This window comes from Bison bison, unplaced genomic scaffold, assembly GCF_000754665.1.
Source record: "Bison bison bison isolate TAMUID 2011002044 unplaced genomic scaffold, Bison_UMD1.0 scf7180017854892, whole genome shotgun sequence".
NCBI classification, from domain to species: domain Eukaryota; kingdom Metazoa; phylum Chordata; class Mammalia; order Artiodactyla; family Bovidae; genus Bison; species Bison bison.
In genome coordinates this window covers 18,037-23,106 of record NW_011485465.1, presented here as the reverse complement: position 1 = coordinate 23,106, position 5,070 = coordinate 18,037, and the positions used below count along the sequence as shown (strand labels likewise).

Here is a 5,070-nt window from a genome sequence, read left to right as displayed (position 1 = left end):
TCTGGCATTGCCTTTCTTTGGGATTGGAATGAAAACTGACCTTTTCCAGTCCTGTGGCCAGTGCTGAGTTTTCCAAATTTGCTGGCATATTGAGTGCAGCACTTTCACAGCATCATCTTTCAGGATTTGGAATAGCTCAACTAGAATTCCATCACCTCCACTATCTTTATTAGTATATAGAAATGCAAAATACTTTTGTATACTGATTTCCCTGGTGGCTTATATGGTAAAAAAACCTGTCTGCAATGTGGGAAATCCAGGTTCAATCCCTGGGTTGGGAAGATCCCCTGGAGAAGGGAATGGCTACCCACTCCAGTATTCTTGTCTGGAGAATCCCATGGACAGAGGATCCTGGCAGGCTACAGCCGATGGGGTTGCAAAGAGACAGACAGGACTAAGCGACTAACATTTATTTACTTAGTGACTTTGTATCCTACAACATTGCTGAAATTGTTCCTTAGTTCTAACAGTTTTTTGATGGAGTGTTTTAGAGTTTTCTATGTATCTCACATGATCTGCAAACAGTGACAGCTTTATTTCTTCCTTTCCCATTCACATGCCTTTTCTTGCCTAGTGGATCTGGCTAGAACTTCTAATACTATGTTGAATAACAGAGGCAAGAGTGGGCACCCTGGTCTTGCTCCTGATTTGTTGTTTTGTTTGGTAGCACCGCACATGTGGTTTGTGGGATCTTAGTTCCTGGACCAGGGATTCTACTCAGGCCCTCAACAGTGGGAGCACAGAGTCCTAACCACTGGGCCACCAAGGAATTCCCCTTTTATTCCTGATCTTAAGAAGCTTTCAGTTTTTCATTGTTAGTATGATGTTAGCTGCGGGTGTAAAACCTAACTTTGCACTTTGAAATTTTTAATAAAATGTTGGGATGGGAAGCTTTTTTAAGTGGCTGAAGGGGTTTCTGAAAATGCCTAAGCTGAGAGCAGTCCTGTCAGTGGCCTGCTGTAGTCTGGCTCAGGTAACCAACCTTCTACATCCTGCACAAAGTCTTTGGTAGGCCCTGCTACTCCAACAAAGCTCACATATCAGCATGGCAGATTACACTATGAGCCATTTTCCTGTAACATGAGACATTTCCAAGTAAGAGGAAGTGCCCTCTGGAAAGAAGCACATTTTTGGGGCAGTGACACGGGGTGTGGGGAGGCTGCCCAGTAAAGGGCATGACCATGGTGGGGGCAGGGGAGGCAGGGCCTGAAGGTGAGCTACTAGAAGCTGTCACGACAGTGAAGAGGGCACAGGCTTTTCTCCCATATGAAATCTAGCTCTAATTTATCAGTCCTTGGGTAACTTACATAAGCCTCAATTTCCTCATTTGCAAAAGGAAATAATAATGACTGCCTCACAGACTGGTAAGCAGTGTATGAGAAGAAACATCTGAACACACATTGGTGCCTGCTTTGTGGTTCTGGCTATGACTGGCCCACCCGTCTACCCCTACTCGTCACGTTCACACTGTTTCCCAGGCTGTGAGAATGGGGGTGTGCAGCTGGGATCCACTCTTCACAGTAGCTCTCTATGGACCAGTCCTTGTGAAGCAGGGTGGGGGTGTCCACTCTCCCCTACAAGCTTCTGAGTGCACATTCTTCTCCTGGCTAAAAGTTGCTCCCCCTTGAGGTCTCAGAGATGTCATTTCCTCAGGGAAGCCATCCTATGTCTTCCTATTAGACATTTTCACAGCACCCAGTACCTTGAACCAGTTAGACAGCTATAATTTGGGAATTATTTCAATTAAGCTCACAGAAGGCAGGAAACTATCTTACGCACAATCTACAGTGCCCAGCACATAACCTGGCATAAGGCAGTTGGTCATTAAATGCATAATTTTTTTTAAAAAAGAGAACTATTTAATCATCCAAAAATAAAGTTAAGTGAATTATAGCACATTCATAAAATATAGTATTATATAGTCAATACATTAACAGGTGGATGGCTAGGTACACATATAGCTATATGTACAGGAAAAAAAGACACAGCGAAAGACACCTAAATGTTAGCAAGGATATCTGGATGGTCAGGTGACTTTTATTTCTTCTTTACACATTTATTACATTTTGTAATTTTTATACAAATTACCTTTATAATAAAAAATTTTTTTAAAGGGAGTTAAGTTCCTCACTCAGTAATTCTTTATCCTAAGGAATCAAATCAGAGACACTGATATAGATTATGTACAAGGATATTCCTAGTAACATTAGAGAGAACAGCAAAAGCACATAATACAACTGACATATACATAACACGGGAGAGTAAGTTATGGCTCATTCACATTATGAAAGTCATCTAGCAGTTTTCAAAAATGATGTGATATGTGAATGTTTAGTGGGCTTCTCCAGTAGCTCAGCTAAAGAATCTGCCTGCAATGCAGCAGACCCTGGTTCGATTCCTGGGTCAGGAAGTTCCCCTGGAGAAGGGATAGGCTACCCACTCCAGTATTCTTAGGCTTTCCTGGTGACTTAGCTGGTAAAAAATCTGCCTGCAATGTGGGAAACCTAGGTTCAATCCCTGGGTCAGGAAGATCCCCTGGAGGAGGGCATGGCAACCCACTCCAGTATTCTTGCCTGGAGAATCCCATGGACAGAGGAGCCTGGTGGGCTAGAATCCATGGGGTCACAAAGAGTCGGACACAACTGGGCAACTAAGCACAGCATGAGTGTTTAGTAACATTAAAAAAGGCTCCCAGACAGTACAGAAACAGGAAGGAGTTATAACCATGCCCTGAACTATGACCATAGGGTATTAAGATTCAGCTAGATGAGGACTTCTACCTGCTCTCTATCCTTCAGCTGGTCTTCTCTCTTCAGAGCTGCCAAGACCAACTAGGACCTGCCTTGCCTCCTGCAGGAGCGATGCAGCTCCAGGGAGAGGGGCCTCCAGGTGGGCCTGCAGCCCTCTGTGAGGCTGGCTTCTGACCCCAGCTGGCTCTCCTCATCTGTGGTTTGCTGGTTTAGCCTGGTCTTACTTCACCTTATGCACCTTTTGCATGGTTTCCAATGACTTGTTTTTATTGCTCCCCCCCTCCCCCGGCCATTCCCCATGAATGATTCAACTCTGTAAGTACTGAATATCTTAGGAGGGACTGGTGAGTGGTTTAGATACCCAAGAGTCACAGAAACTCTGAAAGTAGCCAAGTAGAAAGTCACACTGTAAAGTCATGTTACACCGTAATTAATGAACACACACTAACCTGTCATATCATCTTATGATCAAGGACTTTCAACAGAGAATATAACGGTCTATTTTAATGGATTTTCGAAATGTTTTTTGCATAAGTGTACTAAATTCAGGGATTTAAGGAAGCGAATTCTCCACTGAAATTAATTGAAAATTCCAAGAAACTTCACAAATTATCTGTAAGTCTATATAAAAAAAATTCATATCTACATTCAATTTTGTCAACTATACTTCAGTAAAACTGGGGAAAAATACAAATTACTAACAATATATAACATCAAAGAGCCAGGCAGAATTAATCTACAAAATTAACAGTCAGGGTAGTAGTTACTACGAGGTGGAAGCAGGAGGCAGGGAAGGAAAGGAAGTGTGGGGGAGTGATGGCAATACTTGTTTCTTCTTAATGTTCACTTCAGGACACTTAAGAGAGTCAAACAGTTATGATGTGTGTTCCTTTCTGTGTATTGCAATAATTTTTTTTAAGTTAAAAAAATTTCATATTTACCTTTAAGTGGTTGAGGGCAATTTTTTTCAATGTTTCAGTGAGGACCATACATGATGAGTCTGACAGAAAATGCTGGCTACCCAACTACCATGCCCCCCTTTTCCTCTGCAGATGGAACTCTGTTTTTATTCAGGCATCCAATGGGAATTTCTCAAGGTTCTTGTTAACTGCTTGATACTTTGCCTCAGATAAACAAGAGCTCTGGGCAAGAGAGAAGACTGCAAGAGTTCAACCCAGTGTTATCCTGCACATGATGACCCTCTGAAGTACCAACTTATTAATACATCGGCTTCAAGTTACAAATTAAGAAACTAAAATTTAGAGTTTAATGATTCACCTAGAGTAACAGATCCCAGAATTGAGCCTTAATGTCTTCACTCAAATTTCCACTGTCAGTTCACTAACACATGTTACTTCTCCAGAGAGCAAACAATCATTTGTCTTTGTTAAAATCAGATGCAAAGACCTATCTTACAATTCTGCTCACCTGTACTAAATAAGTATGCCACATTCAGAAACATAGGGAAAGTACAGACTAAATTTTAAAAACATATGAAAACATGTGGTTCAAAATCAATATTCTACTAGGTTAACACGATCATTTTTGCCGAAGTATAACATCCAACCATAGCATGGGAAGCTGCGCTTTTTCAAATTCCCAGCTCATACTGGTGGTATTACCATGTTGCCGATTAATAAGCATCCAAGAGAAATTTTCAATTTTGGAAACTGTTATTTAGGGATTTTTCTTTATTCTCGTGAATATTCACAATCCTGAAAGTGCAATGTATCTGTGGTGCTCAATACAGCTCAGCGAGAGAAACATGCAAATTACAGTTCATCATTATAGTTGTTTTATCAGTAATAATAATTACAATGATGAGATACCTCAAATGTTTTAAACAAGCTTCCTCTTTACCTTTTGTGTTTGGAAGGGTGCAGTTGCCCAAATTTATAATTGACTACAATTTCCTTCCCACTCTTGCACCTACGTACCTGATGGTTACAAAATGTAGATCAAGTAAGAAGTCACTTCTGCCTTGATTTCTTCCTGTGTGAACGGAGGGAGAAGTAATAGCGGTTCTATTGCAAAGTCGCTTGAGTGTAAAGGGCCTCGGGCTTTGTCCAGGACACACAAGAGCTCCGAGCAAAGAAGAGCCGAAGGAACAGCGAGAGACAAAGTAATGAACAGCCACCCCCGCCTCTGTGGGAGGCTGTCCAGTGTAAGGAAAGAAGGGTGGCGCTGACCTTCTTCAAAACTCTGAAGAGGCTACGAGAGCGTGTGTGCGCTCAGTCACTTCGTAAAAGCACGCGCCACCGGTTGACGACGCCCTCCCCGCCGTGCCCGTCGATCCTTCTTTCCCAGCTCTCGTCGAAGA

At 42.1% G+C, this 5,070-nt stretch overlaps 1 protein-coding gene across 1 annotated transcript in view; it reads right to left on the bottom strand.

Moving 5' to 3' along the window:
* The window catches only part of LOC105001321 (receptor-interacting serine/threonine-protein kinase 1-like), a 23,459-nt gene that overhangs the window by 17,740 nt on the left and 649 nt on the right, over positions 1-5,070 (bottom strand).